General features: G+C 41.3%; 1 protein-coding gene across 41 annotated transcripts in view; it reads right to left on the reverse strand.

The window, feature by feature from the left end:
• The window catches only part of IGSF1 (immunoglobulin superfamily member 1), a 504,513-nt gene that overhangs the window by 308,924 nt on the left and 176,932 nt on the right, over positions 1–18,657 (reverse strand). For 37 of the 41 annotated variants that reach the window (XM_085006617.1, XM_085006604.1, XM_085006615.1 and 34 more), the window contains one exon: positions 1,770–2,486. The gene's annotated coding sequence lies outside the window, so the exon portion shown is untranslated. Of the gene's footprint in view, positions 1–1,769; positions 2,487–18,191; positions 18,253–18,657 lie in introns of all 41 variants that reach the window. The other 4 variants (XM_085006585.1, XM_085006598.1, XM_085006614.1 and 1 more) reach the window with 1 other exon arrangement.

The following is an 18,657-nucleotide window of genomic DNA, read 5'->3' on the forward strand; positions in this document are numbered from 1 at the left end:
CTCCTAGAAGGACTTATTCCCTCAAGGTCAGAATTCTGAAAAGACATTTTCTCAAAATTGTATATGCAAAAAGAACTAGTTGTGGAAATTTCCTAAGAATCTCACCCAAACCAATTTTCTCTGGAGTCGAAAGAATATTGCGGACATACAGTGTTAAAAATTTTTCTTCTTAGTCTTAGCCTCTTTCCAGACAAGACAGAATTCACCCAAGAGGGCTCTGCAGTGGAACTGAACCAGAATTTCCTATTTCACAAGGCAGAATGGCCATCACAAATGCCCACACAGAATATAAAATCACACAGGCATGCTCGTCTTAATCAGACACTCCCATAAATTCAAGACTGTAGTCCCTCAGAAAACCTACAGAGACACACAACCTTCAGATCCGACTACTAATAATAAACAGTAAAGGGAAATATCTTGGGTCTTCAAAGGTTTCAAAGGGAGGAAAAGAGGCCAGCTTGAGTTTGAAAAGAAAAAGGGAGAGGGAAGGGGAAAAGGTTAATAAAGCCTCTGGTCCCTTACCCGGTCAGCGCACTCTGGCCAGCTGTCCGTGCCAGGAGGAGACCTGGGACCAAAGGGTCCTGGTTGTGGCCACTGGGTCTGGTCCCTAGGCAGACAAGCTGGTCCTCAAGTACCCCGAGTAGTCGGGATGCCAGTCAAGGCAAAGAAGGGATATCCCACCAGAGTCACAAATTCTGAAAATACGTTCTTCCAAGCTAGCTTTCTCTAACAACTACATATGCAATAAAAGAGCCCATTTTGGTTACTTTTAAAGCAAGGTTTTTTTTTTCCTTTAATAATTAAGTAGATACTTGCAGGGATAAGTTTTGTACGGACATACACCTGGCTGAGGTGTTAGCTGGAGGCTGTTTTTCTGTTTGAGAGACTCTATTTCCCATTTTAAAGTTGAATTTGTCAGGGATCAAGTTTACTAATGACATTGTATGGTGGGCCAGTGTGCTGCTTGAGAGCTTAATTTCTCTAGGTTTTAGCCCAGGGTTGCTTCGGCTCTCTCTTACGTGTCTCAGGACTCCCGGTGGCACCTAGGACACCACAGGGGTTCAGATCACCAAACGGCCAGTTCTTATTCGCATCCCCAGTTGAGCGATTTGTAATTAATGAGTGGGTTTCCCTATGGGACCACTGCATGTTGTGAAGACTCGGCCTCCACAACCCCCGTTAAATTTCTCGGTCACCTGAGAAAACCGTAACAGGCCTGGGGGAGTCTTGTCCCTCTTCTTCGGAGCAAACACTCTCATGTAATACCTTCACCTTTATCCCAACAAATTCTATTAAGGCAGCCAAAGTCAGGAAAGGCATCAGATCAGCCTCTTACCTAAACACTCAGCCCAGACCCCACAGTCTCTTCCAACTAAGCAAGCCCCGGTATCTTAGTCATTGGCTTATAGTTGCCTGCCATTTTCTCCAGGGAACTGCCTGATGGAATTTCAGAGATATTTCCCATATTGGCTTTGCTTTTCCTTAGCACGCAAAACCGAGGCCTAGGCTAGAACCTCTGTCAACATCTTTCCTAGGGTATCATCAGATGGAATTAAATCCTCGCGCACAGAACTCAAAGCAAAACCGAAATCCTCTCCAGCCAAAAGGAAGCCACAGGTTCCAAATCCCAAATTGGCTTCCAAGTCCCACTAAGCCCAGGACCTGAGTCCAGGTGGCGCCTTTACAAATAGACTTCCAGGTGAGAGCCTGGAAGTCCCCAGTGGACCAGATGCAAGGGGCATCAGAGTGCATGCCAGGGGACTTACCCAGATGCTGGCAGAGATGCTGCAACGTCTCAGATGCTACTTTTCTCCTTCCCAAAGAGGTTTCTTGAAGTGGGAAGTTCGAGTGGGCAGGAGCAGAGGGAAAGGAACGAGTTCCCCCAAGGCCAGTGGAGCCTCGGCAGCTGCTGGGGTAGTCCTTGCCTTCCAACCACTTTTCAACCCCAGAGTTCCAACTTCCAAGATGGTCAGAGAGGTCTGCTTGGGACCCAGCCCTGCAGCAGGACACTCTCAGAGATGTGGCCTCTGAACGAGTCTTTCAAGCTTCTACTCATCTGAAGGGAGACTGGCGTGGAGAGAAACCTCGGCACATCCGATCAAGCCAAGAGCCCGGCTGGGCCGCCTGCCCACAGGCAGATCCTGGGACGAGCCCCCCAGATTTCTTGTGAAACTTGGCCTCTGCCTGCCAGTGCCAAATAGAAATGCAGAGAAAGTTTGGGACGAAGGAGAAAAAGACAGCTTTATTGCTTTGCCAGGCACAGAGGGCCACAGCAGATTAATGCCTTAAAGATGGTGCCCCTCTTTGGGAGCGGATAGGAAGTGGGTTTATAGTTTGGGAGTGGAAAACAGGATCAGGGTAGATGCGAGCTTGCATTGATTTTCAAAGCTGGTGTTTAGGTGGCCCCAGAATTGGTTCTGATGATCCTTCTTTTGGAATGAACGATCTTCGTTAACATCTTCCATTTATTGGGGGTTTCAGTTCTGTGGAAAAAAATCAGAGATATTGTTATGTACATTCCTTGAAGAGGAACCAGGGCTGCCCCAAGGTTGCACTATTGTCTCTTGACTCTTCCCCCCTGGTCTCTGCATCCCCTCCCTTCCCTGATTAGCAATAGTTTGAAACCTGATTTTTGGAACTCAGGGAATGTCATGGAGGCTGAAGCCCACTCTCCAAAAACAAGAAATGGAGGACACAGAAAAGCTTGTGTGCCCAGGAGTCCCACAGGGCCCCGCTTGGTTTCACATTGAATCGAACTCATACTACTCAATAACAACAAGGAAAACAAACAACCCCATTGAAAAATAGGCAGAGGAGCTGAACAGACATTTTTCCAAAGAAGACAGACAGATGGCCAACACGCACGTGAAGAGATGTGCAACACCACTAAGTATTAGGGAAATGAATATCAAAACCACAATGAGATATAACTGCATGCCCCATAGAATGGGTATTATCAAAATCTTTTAATAAAACTCAACATCTATTCCTGACCAAAAAAAAAAAAAAACAACAACCACCACCTCTCAGCAAACCAAGAATATAAGGAGACTTCTTCAACTTTATAAAGGATATCTATTTTAAAAACATACTACTAACAAAAACATATTCAAAGATAAAAGACTTAATGGTTTCCACCTACTCAGGAAAAGCCAAAAATGTCCACTCCCATTGCTTCCTTTCAACATTCAACTGAATATTTTTATCGCTGTAATAGGCAAGGGAAAGAAGCCATTGCAATTGGAAAGGAAGGAGTTAAATGTCTTTCTTTGCAAACACCATGATTGTGTCTCTAGAAAATCCTAGAGAATCAACCAAAAAAGCTCTTAGAACTAATAAGCAAATTTAGTAAGGACAGAAGATACAAATTGAACATAGAAAAACCAGTGATAATTTTATATACTAGCAACAATTGATTGAAAGTAGAATTTAAATAAAATACAGGCTTTCTGTTTTAATGTTAATTGATTTGGGACTTTAATTACATCTGTAAAATTCCTTCATAGACGCACCTAGATCAAGGTTTGACTGCATAACTTGGAGAAGCTATACGTATATCAGAAGGCAAGGATCTTGTGACCCATTTTAGAATTCTATCTATCACAAATATTGATACGCTTAACAATATGAAAATACCCAAAAATATGCTGAGTAAAAGAAGCTAGTCAAAAGAAGAGTATACATGTTGAATTACTTCCCTTAAATAAAATTCTAGAAAAAGCAAGAATAATCTATAACGATAGAAAATGAATCAGCAGATGTGCATTTCTGGGGTTGGGAGGTATTATTGATTGCAAATGGACACAAAGGTACTTTGGGAATAATGGAAATGTACTATATGTTGATTGCAGTGTTAGTTACACAGGCACATACATTTATCAAAACTCTAAGAACTCTTTAAATGACTGTATTTTATGTATGTAAATTATGTATAATTCAACTGATTTTTAAAAGTGAAGGCAAAGAAAGAGGTTTTTCAGATGAACAAAAGCTGAATCAGTTTGATACCATAAAACCTGAACTATAAGAATGGTAAAAAGAAGGCCTTTAGCCTGAAGAAAATGATAGTAGATTAAAATTTCAGATACATACAAAGGAATGAACAGCACCAGAAAGAGCATATATGAGTAGATGTAAAAAGAGTGATTTTTGTCCATTTTGTTGATGCTTTACATCAAAAATAAAAATGATTTACTGTTCAATTTGTAATATATGTAACAGTAAAATGAACAATAACACAAAAGGTGTGGAGTAAATGGCAATATACTATTTTAAGCTTCTTGCATTATACAAGAAGCAGCCTAGGAGTTCCCATCATGGCACAGCAGAAACAAATCCGATTAGGAACCATGAGGTCACGAGTTTGATTGCTGGCCTCGCTCAGTGAGTTAAGGATCCAGCATTGCCAAGAGCTGTGGTGTAGGTTGCAGATGTGGCTTGGATCTGGTGTTGCTGTGGCTGTGGTGCAGGCCAGCAGCTGTAGCTCCAAATGGACCCCCTAGCCTGGGAACCTCCATGTGCTGTGGGTACGGCCCTAAAAAAAGAAAAAAAAAAAAAAAAAGTGGCCTAGTATCATAGTATTTGATGCATAGTGTATGCATCTTTAGCTTATCATAGACTATATTTTATTTATTTATTTTTATTTTGCTTTTGGGGGCCATACCTGTGGCATATGGAAGTTCCCAGGCTAGGGGTCTAATCGGAGCTGTAGCCACCAGCCACAGCCACAGCCACAGCAACACCAGATCCGAGCTGCGTCTGTGACCTACACCACAGCTCACGGCAACGCCGGATCCTTAATCCACTGAGCAAGGCCAGGGATCAAACCTGTAACCTCATGGTTCCCAGTCGGATTCATTTCCACTGTGCCACAACAGGAACTCCAAAGATGCATACTTTAAACACTAGAAATACCACTGAAAAAGAAAACAAAGACATATAGGTAAGCCAACTGGAGATAAAATGCGATACTAAAAGGCAATTCAAAAAAAAAAGTCAAAAAAAAGGAGAAAAATGATCAAAGAACATACAGAATAATTAGAAAAGAAACAAAGATGGTAAAAAAAATAAGCTAACAATGTAGATAATGACGTCATGTCAAAATATTTCAATTAAAGGTAGATGTTCTCAGAATGGATTTTAAAAGACAACTATATATACGCAATCTACAAGAAATACATGTTAAATATAAAGACATAGGTTAAAATATCAAGGATGGAAAGAACATGCTAACTAAACTATAACTAAACATAACTATAACTATAACACCATAACTAAAAAAAAATTGAAGCTTTGATATTAATGTGAGACAAAATGGAGTTCAAGATGAGAATTATTACCAGAGGTAAAAAGGGAATTTCATAATGATAAAGAGTAAATTAGTAAAGAAGATATAGAAATACTACATGTGTATGCACCCAAAAACAGAGTTTCAAAATACATTTAGCAAAAATTGGCAAAACTGGTAGGAGATAAAACAAATGTACGAATATATTTGGAGATGTCAACACTCTTAACTCGGTGTTAATAGAACAAGAAGACGAGTTCATTAAGATAGGACTTGATCAATACTATCAATCAAGTAGCCCTGATTGATATTTATAAAACACTACATGCAACAACTTCAGAATATATATTCTTTGGAAGAGCATATAGGAAATTCACTAAGATTGACCACATGTTGCGCCATTAAACAAGTCTCAATACATTTAGAAGTGCTGAAATTAGGGAGTTCCCGTCGTGGCGTAGTGGTTAACAAATCCGACTAGGAACCATGAGGTTGCGGGTTTGGTCCCTGCCCTTGCTCAGTGGGTTAAGGATCCAGCGTTGCTGTGGCTGTGGCGTAGGTCATAGATGTGGCTTGGATCCCGCGTTGCTGTGCCTCTGGCGTAGGCCGGTGGCTACAGCTCCGATTCAACCCCTAGCCTGGGAACCTCCATATGCCGCGGGAGCGGCCCAAGAAATAGCAACAACAACAACAACAACAAAAGACAAAAAAAAGAAAAAAAAAAAAAGGTGACTGTGCGTGTGGTGAAAACACTTTAAATCTACTCTCTTAGCAAATTTCAAGTATATAATACATTATTATTACTAACTATGGTTACCATACTGTATATTAGATCGCTACAACTTATTCATCTTATAATTGAAAGTTTATACCCTTTGATCAACATCTCCCCATTTCCCCCACCCTACAGACCCTGGCAACCACTGTTCTATTCTGTTTCTCTGTTGCACTTTTTCTTAGATTCCACATATAAGTGATATCATGCAATATTTGTCTTTCTGTGCCTGGCTTATTTCTCTTAACATAATGTCCTCCAAGTTCAGTTCATCCACCTTATCACAAATGGCAGCATTTCCTTCTTTTCTAAAGGCTGAATAATATTTCATTATATATATAATATTTCATAATCTATATTATATACATATAACTCCTTTATCCAGTCATTTGTTGAAGGACACTTAGGCCATTTGTATATCTTGGCTATTGTGAATAATGCCACAATGAATTTGGGAGTGCAAGTATCTCTTTGAGATGCCAAATTTATTTCCTTTGAATATATACCCAAAAGTGGGATTGCTGGACCATATGGTAGTTCAAGTCTTCATTTTTTGAAGAATACCCATGCTATTTTTCATAGTGACTATACCAATTTGCATCCCCACCAACAGTGTCCATACAAGGTTTTCCTTTTCTCCACATCCTGGCAACCCCTTGTTTGTATCTTGTCTTTTTGATATTAGCCATCCTAACAGAAGTGAGATGATATCTCATTGTGGTTTTGATGTGCATTTCTCTGTTGATTAGTGGTGTTGAGAATTCTTCCATATATCTGTTGGCTTTTTATATCTTCTTTGGAGAAATGTCTACTTAGGTTGTCTTTTTCTTCTTTTTCTTTTCTTCTTCTTTTTTTTTTTTTTGCAAGTGAGTTGTTTGAGTTCCTTATATATCTTTGGATATTAACCCCTTATCAGATGCATGGCTTGCAAATATTTTCTCCATAGGTTGCCTTTTTATTTTGGTGATTTTTTTTTTTTTAGTTTGATGTACCCCCACTAGTTTATTTTTACATTTGTTGTCACTGCTTTTGGTATAATATACCAGAAAAGCATTGCCAGGATCCATGTAAAAGAAGCTTATTCCTTATATTTTCTTCTAGGAGTTTTATGGTTTCAGGTTTTTGTTTTTGTTTTTTGTCTTTTTGTCTTATTAGGGCTGCACCCATGGCATATGGAGGTTCCCAGGCTAGGGGTCCAATTGGAGCTGTAGCCACCAGCCTTCACCACAGCCACAGCAATGCCAGATCCGAGCCGTGTCTGTGACCTACATCACAACTCATGGCAATGCAACATCCTCAACCCACTGAGCGAGGCCAGGGATCGAACCCACAACCTCATGGTTCCTAGTCGGATTCATTTCCGCTGCACCACTGAGCCACGATGGGAACTCCCTGGTTTCAGATCTTATGTTTAAGTCTTTAATCCATACAGAGCTGATTTTTGTATATGGTGATAAGGGTCCAATTTAATTCTTTCACACGTGGATATCCAGTTTTCCCAACACCATTTATTAAAGAGACTATTCTATCCACACTGTGTATTCTTTATCAGATTAGTTGACCATATATTTATGCGTTTATTTCTGAGCTCTCTACTGCTTACATTAGAAAAGAAAGGAACATGAAAATAAATTTCAATAAATTATGATGTAGAGCCAAAATGTTCATCACTTCATAGATACATCTAAATGCCATTTCTCTTGTCCCTGATTAATCTTTTGCCTCTGGAGTGCATGAGTCTTATGCAGAGTCTCTAGCATATGAGTCACTTCTTGCTCATCAGCTCATTTCAGCATGACCTCATAGATATACAATAACAAAGTAATGTTTTGTGGAATGACCAGCTACTTTAGCCCTGGTGCAGGCTTATACATGTATATTGTTTGTCTGCCCCAAGTGAATGCAAACTGTTTCTGATTCTCTCTTCTGATAGGGACAGAAAAGAATATATAAGCCAGATAATTGGTGATTTATCATGTGCTTGAGACAGTGTTAATCTGTTGTAGTGAAGATATTATAGCTTCCACAGCAGCTGCAAATGGAGCTACTACTTGGTGCAGTCACAATGAAGGACCTAGCCAATCCTACAGGGAGTGCTAGAGCTGGGGTAAACTTGAAACTGATATACATCAAAGCAAGAGGGTTGGGCACAGGAGTTGCTGTCAGGGTGCAGCAGAAACGAACCCGACTAGTATCCATGAGGATGTGGGTTCGATCCCTGGACCTACTCAGTGGATTGGGGATGTGGCCTTGCCATAAGCTGTGGTGTAGGTCGCAGACACAGCTTGGATCCTGTGTTGCTATGGCTGTGGCTGACAGCTGTAGCTCCAATTCAGCTGCTAGTCTGGGAACTTCTATGTGCCACAAGTGCAGCTCTAAAAAGCAAAAAAAGCAAAAAAATAAAAATAAAAAGAGAGAGTTAGGCCCACATACCCTTACTCCACCCAGTTAGTGGATACAGGCTGCCCCTGGAGAGGACAGGTAGCTCCATTTATTTGAAGCAAATTTTAAAGGAAGAATTCATCTATAAGCTGTCAACATGCAAGACTGTCAGCAGTTAGAGTAATTATTGCCTTGATGCTGAGAAGGTAAATGGAGCATATGACACCACACAATAGCATATGTATATTAGTATAACAACCTATGTTATTTCTCCTTAAACACCCTCTCGCCCAACTTTCACTCATGCCCATCCCTCTGGCATCATATCCTGCTTCAATTCCTTGTTTGTGAGCTGGCTCTGCCTGCTTCCAAATCAGATCTCAGATATTTCTAATTAGGAGCTGTGGAGAGCATGTCTACCTCGTTATCCTCAGAAACCTTGGTAGCATAGACAGGAATAACTCAAGTTTACCTAAGTTGCCCAAGATGGGTGTCTACCAAGGCATTACCCCGAAGTGCTCCATATGGGTTTGGAGTGAATTTAGTAGTCAGTGTCCAAAGGAGCCAGTATATTTAAGTTGTAAAGTTCTGAGACTTTTCTGGATCCAACAAAATGCTTGCCCACAGCAGCGTAAAGCAGAGCAGTGGAGAAAAGTTTAAACTATGGCTAATGAGGGAAGCTGGAGATCAGAGCCAGAAAAGGAGCACCCATTATTGAGTCTGAGGGTAAGGCAAGGTCTTAAACATTAAAAAAAAAAAAAAAAAAAAAAAACTAGGCTATGCTTCTTTATGGTAACCTGTCTAGGAGTCCAGCCTGTCTACCGACACCACTTGGAATTTCTCTTCATTAATGTGTCTGGTTCGTTTGGAATTTCTACCGAGAACAGCATGAGGAAGCTGTAGTCACAAAGATGGACCACTTAACCAGGAATCCAGAGAAAAATGTGCAGAGCTACTCTCCTCTGACACTATTCATTGTATCACAAATAGCAAATCACTTAAGCTATCTGAGACTCACATTTTTCTCATATCTAAGATGAGAATCTGAATACAGTATTTCCCTGAATCATTCTTGGGATTCAATCAATCAGCCAGTACACAACTGTTTGGCTTCACATCATAGATCTGTATGAAAGCAGAACCAGGAGTATCCATACATCACAGCACCATAGGCCATCCATAAACGGGACAACTTTTCCGTTTGTGTTCATGAAAATTAGTTCCTGATTGACTCTTCTATATCCTTTGTAGTAGTTTGTTGTCATGGTTCTTCTATTAACTAACTGTGTCATGAGGTCTTTCCGCTGATCAACAGCCTCGGGCTGCATTTCCTGCTTTGGCTAAAGAACTTAGGGTTCTTGGTCTGCTATCCTTTAATCTGTGTGTGTGTGTTTGTCGGTCTGTCTGTCTCATGTGTGGTGTCTCCGTCTTTCTGTCTCTCTCTGTCTCTGTCCCTCCTCGCCTCTCTCTCCTCTCTCTCACTTATATGCTTGGAGATCAGCTGCCCACCCTGCAAGCCCAGCCAGAGATACTGCAGTTTCCCTCTTCCCTCAAAAACAAGATCTTACCTCTTTAAGGGTTTTACTGAAAATCATGTTGGAAAATAGAAGACATCAACTATAATATACTTCAAGGAGTATCGGTGGCTTAGACAACACAGAGTTTTCACCGTCTCCATTCTCTATCATCCCAAACTCCCTTCGGAGGTGGGTCTTTGCCCCAGGTAGGTGGTGCTCCCCCTTTCCTCCAAGCCCCAATTTTTTAATTGCCACCTGACCATATAGCCTACATCCCTTGAAGTCTCCTCTTCTCATTTGGAAGATGGAACTCATGCACTGCCCTAAAAAACCCTTTCTCCAGTGGCCAGTAGTTATCTCTGAGGTAATGCAGACCGTGTGACCCCTTGCTCACTAAGCCTCTGGGTATTTTATTCCTCACACTGCTCATCACAGTCCGTGGCTCCTCTCCTGCTCAGATTTTCCAATTTATAACAAAATTTACCCTGATTTCCAGCTCTCAGTCTTTCTGCTTTATGTCTGTATTCTGACTACTGTATTCCTTCAATTCAGAGGATGCTTGGCCATTACGAAAATCAAGGTACACTCTTTGGCCTTTTCCATCCCCACAGCTATGCTAGTAGCACCAAAAGATAGTAATGTATGCTGTCTCCTGGAAGACGAGCACAATTGGTCACAGGCACAATTTTAATACACTCCCCAGACACAGCCATGTACACGACCCAAGCTGGCCTCACTGCAACCATCTCCATGGAAACTAGGAAGAGTATGCATTTTGAGCAGCCTGAGGTCAAGTCCCCACGGCACATATATTTCCGCACTGAATGATGCAGGTGAAAATGACTCAAGTAACAGTAATACAGGCTAAGTCCTGCTTCTCCCCAGACAACCATCAAAGGTCATGAGAGTTTTCTCAATTTGCCATACCGCTACCAACTGACAGAATGTTATCACAAACTTTGCTGGCCTCACTATCCAATTAGCTAACTTCTCAAAGAAGAACAAGTTTTGAGAACGGATGGCCTTTTTTCTCCATCATCCACGCACAAAATGCCCTGACCCGTGAGGTCATCCATCCACTCATAATTGAAACAAGTTTGTATGGAAAAATTCTGCAGAATAGTGCACAGCTATGTTGTTCTTACCTCTTCCCTATGTAAACATCCTTTGGAATGAGCTACCCAGTGCTGTAGAAAGAGCCACTGCCAAGGTGACAATGGTAAGACGACAACATATGCTGTTCATGACTTTCGTCCCCCTTACGAGAAGACCAGCTAACAACTATCCATAGAAAAATAGAAAAGAACCCATTGTAAAAATCCCAGAACCCAGGGGTGAGGCTGAAGCACCTCCCCGGGGCCATAAAGACTGGGAAGGACCACATCGGAAGGATAGGAGGAGTATTTCACCTTGACCAGATCATCCTTCCCCCAGGCCAGCACACTGCTGCACTGAAAGGCTCCCCCTGGGCTTCTGCTTCCTCCAATGGGAAAAGAGAGCCCAAGGTGTTACAGGACATTTCCAGAAAGGCCCACTCAAGTCTCCCCTCATGGGGATCACTGGGAGAATCCGTGGAGTTCAACCTCTGGGGATCAGACAGAGACTGAGAAATGCGACAGGGCTTAACAGCAACCAGCACTCACCTCATACAACTAAAGAGTAAAAAGACAAATACTCCAATTTCAAAATGGGCAAAGAACCAGAATAGATATCTTTACAAAGAAGACATGCAAATGGCCAGCAGACACATGACAATGTGTTCTACAGCACTATCACTGGGTAATGCAAATCCAATCCACAATGAGATATTACTTCATACCTGTTAGGATGGCTAGTATCAAAAAAACAAGCCATAACTGCTGGTGAGGAGATGGAGAAAAAAGGAACCATTGTACACTCTTGGTGAGAATGTAAATTGGTATAGTCAGTATGGAAAACAGTATGGAGGTTACTCAAGAAATAAAAAAAAAAAAAAAAAACGGGAGCTCCCGTCGTGGCCCAGCAGTTAAAGAATCTGATGAAGAACCATGAGGTTGCGGGTTTGATCCCTGGCCTCGCTCAGTGAGTTAAGGATCCAGCGTTGCTGTGAGCTGTGGTGTAGGTCGTGGATGCGGCTCGGATCCTGCATTGCTGTGGCTGTGGTGTAGGCCAGCAGCAACAGCTCCAATTGGACTCCTAGCCTGGGAACCTCCATATGCCGTGGGTGCGGCCTTAGAAAAGACCAAAAAAAGGAAAGAAAGAAAGAAAAAAAACAGAGGTACCATATGATCCAACAATCTCATTTCTGGGTATTTATCCAAAAGAAATGAAATGACTATCTCAAAGAAATATTTGCACTTCCAGGATCATTGCAGCATTATTGACAAGCACCAACTCATGGAAATATCCTAAGGTGTTCACCGACAGAAAAATGGATAAAGACCATGTGGCATATACATACAATGGAATATTCAACCATAATAAAGAAGAAAAATTTGCAATTTGCTGCAACGTGGATGAAACTTGAGGGGATTAAGCTAAGTAATCTAAGCCAAAGAAAGAAAGACACATACTATAGGATCTTAGGTGGAATCTTAAAAAACTGAACTTATAGAAACAAAGAGTAGATTGTTGGTTACCAGGGGCAGGGGGAAATGCGTGAAGATGGTCAAAGGGTTTAATTTTCCAGTTATAAGATAAATAAGTTACAGTCTGGCGACTATAGTTAACAATACTCTATTGTACACTTGAAAGGTGCTAAGAGACTAGATCTTAAAAGTTCTCATCACAAAAAAATAACTGTGAGGTGATGGATGTGTTAACTCATCTTTAATGTGGTCATCACTTTGTGACATATACATAGGTGAAATCATGTCGTACACTTTAAACTTACACGATGTCATATGTCACTTATACCGCAATAAAGCTGGGGGAGGGGAGAGTCACTGTCTGTAGGGACTAAATTGCAAAATACTCAAAAGAGACTCTGGGTAGCCTGCATGTAGCACATTATATTCAAGTTATGAAAATGCATGATCCACAAACCGACAGGGCAAAGAAATTTCAGAGTAACTAAAGACCTGGTGTGTCTAATTGTGACCTCAAAGGGTCCACAGGTGATCGTTTCCCTGAATTCCATTTTCATTCAGTCCAAGTCTGTTCCACTTTGTCATGGGTGGACACACTACTCATGACGCTTGACCTTGGATGCCTTATTGTATAGGCCAGAATCCTTGAGGGAAACAGATACTGCATTCCCTGGGTAATGGTAATTTGAGAAGAGTTTCATATGACTAGTAACAAAAATGTGGGCAACATTTAGAGAAACTCACTAGGTTTAAGGCAATATTCTATTACTGACAAGAGAAAAGAGATATCACCATGCCTAGATCTGAAGCTGTAAGGAGGTGGCAACTGGAACCCAGAGAGGTAGACATGTATTCAAGTAATTTGACAGGAGCTGTGGCCTTCAGGAGGCAAACAGAAGCCAACAATGGTGACGCCTCAGGGAAGAAACCAGGGGAATACATACACTGTATTTAATTTCTCCCCACATTCCAATATCCTGTCTGTGTCTCCCATTGGCCAAACCCAAGCAGGAACCAAAAGGTAAGGAAGTCCTTTGTTGTAAACAACAGAGGTCATCTTTCTGGGGATAGCGCAGGGTGGAGAAGGGTGGAAAATGAATTGGAAAGAAAAATGAAAAAATAGGCAGTATTTATACACTATCTAGATATGGATTAAGTATCTGGCCTTTCCCGCCTCTCTGATGCTTTCATTGCATAGGCACCTGTTAAAAACTTGTTTTTCCCTACACTCACTGTCTTTGGTGAATTCCTCTTCCTGCGGTTCCACCACAGATGAGAACTGCAATGCACCTTACTTCTATAAAAACCTTTTCACTTTCTGGAGTTTAGGTCATTGGATTATTTTGTTTTCAGCACACTGGTGTGTTTTGTTAAAGCAATCATTAGGAGTTCCCGTAGTGGCGCAGTGGAAACGAATCTGACTAGGAACCATGAGGTTGTGGGTTCTAACCCTGGCCTCAGCAGGTTAAGGATCTGGCATTGCTGTGGACTGTGATGTAGGTTGCAGACTCGGATCCCACGGTGATGTGGTGTAGGCCAGCGGCTACAGCTCTGATTCGACCCCTAGCCTAGGAACCTCCATGTGCTGCAGGTGCGGTCCTAAAAAGACCAAAAAGAAAGATGATTATATATGTTATTTAGTTTATTTTTGTATGATGATAAGAGTGAGTTTCATGAGAATTTTCATATCTGAACTGGTGATGCAGGCACCTCATACACCTACTTACGAAAGTTATGTTCCTTGTGCTTCTCCCTGGCCTAAGTGCACCCTGAGCACAGTCAGGCCACCTCTTTTGTTCTTCTTCTCCTTCTCTCAATCTAGCCTCTTTTTCTCCCTCTGAAACCTTTGATAATATTTCAATTTAGTACTAAAACCAGTCAGGGCCTTGGGGGTGGGGGGGCCTGGGCACACAAGCCTTTCTGTGTCCCCCATTTTTAGGAAATAGGCTTCATTCAGCCTCCTTGACCTTCCCTGAGTTCCAAAGGGCAGGTTCAAACAGTTGCTAATCAGGGAAGGGAGGGGATGCAGAGACCAGGAAGGAACAGTCAGGAGACAATAGTGCAGCCTTGGGGCAGGGTCCTAGTCCCTCCTCAAGGCATAGAGATAACAACATCTTTGAGTTCTTCTGCACAACTAACCCCCCCAACAAAGGGAAGATGTTGATGAAGCATTCTTCATTCTGGAAAGAAGACCACCAGCTTTGCAAACAATGCAAGCTTGCCTCTACCCTGATCCTTGTCTGCAGCCCTAGTTTCCACTCCCCAACTATAAAGCCACCTCCCAATCTCCCCCAAAGGGGACCACTGTCTTGAAGGCACTAACCTGCTGTGACCCTTCTTTGCCTGGCAAAGCAATTAAGCTATTTTTTTCTCCTTTGCCCAAAACTTTGTCTCCGAGTTTTTACTGGGCACCAGTGAGCAAAGGCCAAATTTCCGCAACACTGGTCACAAAAATTGGATTCGGGATGCATTCTGAAGATAGAGCTAAAGCAGGGTTTGCTGAATGATTGAATATGTAGCATATAAGAAGAGAGAGAAGGTAAAAGTTCCCTGGTAGTCTGGCTCGGGTTCAGGCCTAGGACCAGGAAATTCCACACGCCACAGGTGCAGCCAAAAACAAAACAAAGCAAACAAAGAAAAAAAAAGCAAGTTATTTTGGTCTTGGGCAATTAAAAGAATGGGGGATGGGACTAGAGGTGATGGATAAGAGTGTGAGGTGGGGAAAAAAACAGAAATAAAACTCATCTTCAGAAACTTTACACTGATTTGTCTTTAGAAAACAATATCTTATATTAAGTACTTACTATGCACCAGACACTATGTTAGTTTCCATACCTGGATTGGCTTCTTTAATCCTCACCAAAAAACTCTATGAGGTAAATGCTAAAATCATTAGCATTATCAATTTTGCAAATTATAAGACAGCATATTAGAGAGCTGATATGACATACACAAAGACTAGTAGCTGAGTGAGGTTCTGTTTCAGGTCAGTGCCTAGTTCCATTCTAGCAATGAATATTCCCAACTTGGGTAACTCCCCTTAAGCCTTCCAACCCAACTTCTACCTCTGTCTTTCTCTCCCAATAACTGAATATTATCTAGCTGATGCAATTAAAGTGATTAGGTATAAACTCCACCTTCCCTCCACATGCCACTTATTTAACTATAAAACAGGCACTTGCAACACCAGGTCCTATGTGGTTGTATCTTCTTTGGCACTAATGTTTGTCTTTGTGGTGACACCACTTCCCTTTTTCTTCTAGGATTTCTACTCACTAATTACTTGCTTTAACTTCCTGTAATTTCAACCTCTCACTCTCCTCTCCTGACTTCTTCTTCTTCTTCTTTTTTTTTTTTGTCTTTTTAGGGCCTCACCTGTGGCATATGGGGGTTCCCAGGCTAGGGGTCAAATCAGAGGTGTAGCTGCCAGCCTATGCCAGAGCCACAGCAACGTGGGATCCGAGCTGCATATACAACTTTACACACAGCTCATGGCAATGGTGGATCCTTAACCCACTGAGTGAGGCCAGGGATCAAACCTGCATCCTCATGGATACTAGTCGGGGGTCTGTTAAACGCGGAGCCACCACGGGAACTCCTCTTCTGGCTTCTTAAATGAATCTATATTTGCTCAAATTATTCAACTCCCATTTACTCTAAATCTACTACTTTGTCACCCATACTTTCATGACAATAGCTCTGGAAAAGTTCAGAAATATCTCCCCTATGGGTGCTGTGGTTGAGCATACTTCAATCTAACCTTTCTTGATCTTTCACAATCTTAGATGGTTGTTGAATATGACTTTCTAGAAGTTGTCTCTTTTCTTGATTCAATGACACCACTATCTCATAGTTTTCCTCTTCTCTCTTTATCTGCTGCTTTTCTTCCCTTTACTGGATTTTCTCTTTCTCCCTATTACTTAAAAGTTGGTGTTTTTCAGAGACCAGTCTTTTCAGGACATCTTATCTTCTCAGTTATTCTTAACTGTATTATGCTCCAAAATCACCTGCATAACATTTTTTTAAAAGCTTAACCAGACTCCATACCTGGAAATGATGATCAAAAGACGTATTTTCCATTTTTTCATTTGTTTGTTCCTTCCTTCCTTTTACCTTATTTAGCTCCTTCCACCATTCCTCCCTGCTTCTTTCTCATTTCCTTTCAACTTTTTTTTGTAATGATGTTTATTTTTTCCATTATAGCTAGTTTACAATGTTCTGTCAATTTTCTACTGTTCAGCAAGCTGACCCAGACACACACACACACATATATATATACACATTTCTTTTTCTCACATTATCATGCTCCATCATAAATGACTAGATACAGCTCTGAGTGCTATATAACAGGATCTCATTGCTTATCCATTCCAAAGGCAATAGTCTGCATCTATTAACCCCAGATTCTGAGTCCATCCCACTCCTCCCCTCCCCTTTGGCAACCCCAAGGCTGTTCTCCAAGTCCATGATTTTCTTTTGTGTGGAAAGTTTCATTTGTGCCAAATATTAGATTCCGGATATAAGTGATATCATATGGTACTTGTCTTTCTCTTTCTGACTTACTTCACTTAGTATGAGAGTCTCTAGTTCCATCCATGTTGCCACAAATGGCATTATTTTATTCTTTTTTATGGCTGAGTAGTATTCCATTGTGTGTATATATACCATATCTTCTTAATCCATTCATCCATTGATGCACATTTGGGTTGTTTCCATGTCTTGGCTATTGTGAATGGTGCTGCAATGAACATACAGGTGCATGTGTCTTATTCAAGGAAAATTTTGTCCAGATATATGCCCAAGAATGGGATTTCTGGGCCATATGGTAGTTCTAGGTATAGTTTTCTAAAGTACTTCCATTCTGTTTTCCATAGTGGTTGTACAAATTTACATTCTCACCAAGAGTGTGGGAGGGTTCCCTTTTCTCCACACCCTTTCCAGCATTTGTTATTTGTGGACTTATTAATGATGGCCATTCTGACTGGTGTGAGGTGGTACCTCATAGTAGTTTCCTTTCAACTCTTCTTTTTTTTTTTTTTTTACGGCCCAACCCGGAAGTTCCCAGGCTAGCAGTCAAATCAGAGCTTCAGCTGACAGCCTATGCCACAGTCACAGCAACACCAGATCCAAGCCGCATCTGCGACCTACACCACAACTCACGGCAATGCCGGATCCTTAACCCACTGAGCAAGGCCAGGGATCAAACCCACAACCTCATGGTTCCTAGTCGGATTCATTTCTGCTGTGCCACGATGGGAACTCCTCCTTTCAACTCTTTTCTACCATTTTTCCCTCCCTCTCTTCCATCTCAACTGATAACTAAACATTCATTCAACACTTTACATATTTCAGATATTGCATTTTGCACAGTGGCAATGCAGCAAAAATTGTAAATACATGTATATTGCTTTAGAGGACACTGTAGAACGCATATTAAATTGAATATGAAATCCCCATTTTGTACCCCCATCAAATCTTGCTCACCCTAATCAGGAGCATAAACTTGAACTCAAATTAAGATGGTGATCTTGTTGCCTCGATTGCCATCCCCCTGGTGGGTTTTGGAGACTGGGGAAATGATGAAGCATGTGAATCACACGGTCCACTCTGCATAGTTTATTAAGAAGCAGATAGTGTGAGGATGTAGCTGAAGGTCTTACCATAACTCTGAGTTTCCCATGACAAACTCTGCAATGGAAGCAAGAGGCATATTCCCATGCACTGGTGAGGAGAAACAAAAATAGCATAAGTACCTCACACCCAATAGGATAACTACAATTAAAACAACAACAACAACATAAAATAACGAGTGCTGGTGAGAATGTGGAGAAATTGGAACACTTGTTCACTATCGGTGGGAATGTAAAATGGTGAGGTATGGTGGTTTTTTGAACAATTAAAAACAGAACTACCATATGACCCAGCAATCCCACTTCTGGGTATATAGCCAAAAGAATTGAAAGAAAGGCCTTAAAGAAATATTTGCACACCCATGTTCACAGATGCATTATTCACAATAACCTAGAGGTGAAAACAACCCAAATGTTCACTGATGGATAAATGGATAAATAAAATACGGCATACATAAACAATGAAATATTATCAGGTCTTTAAAAGAAAGAAAAC

Source organism: Sus scrofa, chromosome X, assembly GCF_054392235.1.
Source record: "Sus scrofa isolate SSC_HxYL_T2T_F1_AM1 chromosome X, Sscrofa_HxYL_maternal_Yorkshire_Landrace_v2.0, whole genome shotgun sequence".
NCBI lineage: Eukaryota > Metazoa > Chordata > Mammalia > Artiodactyla > Suidae > Sus > Sus scrofa.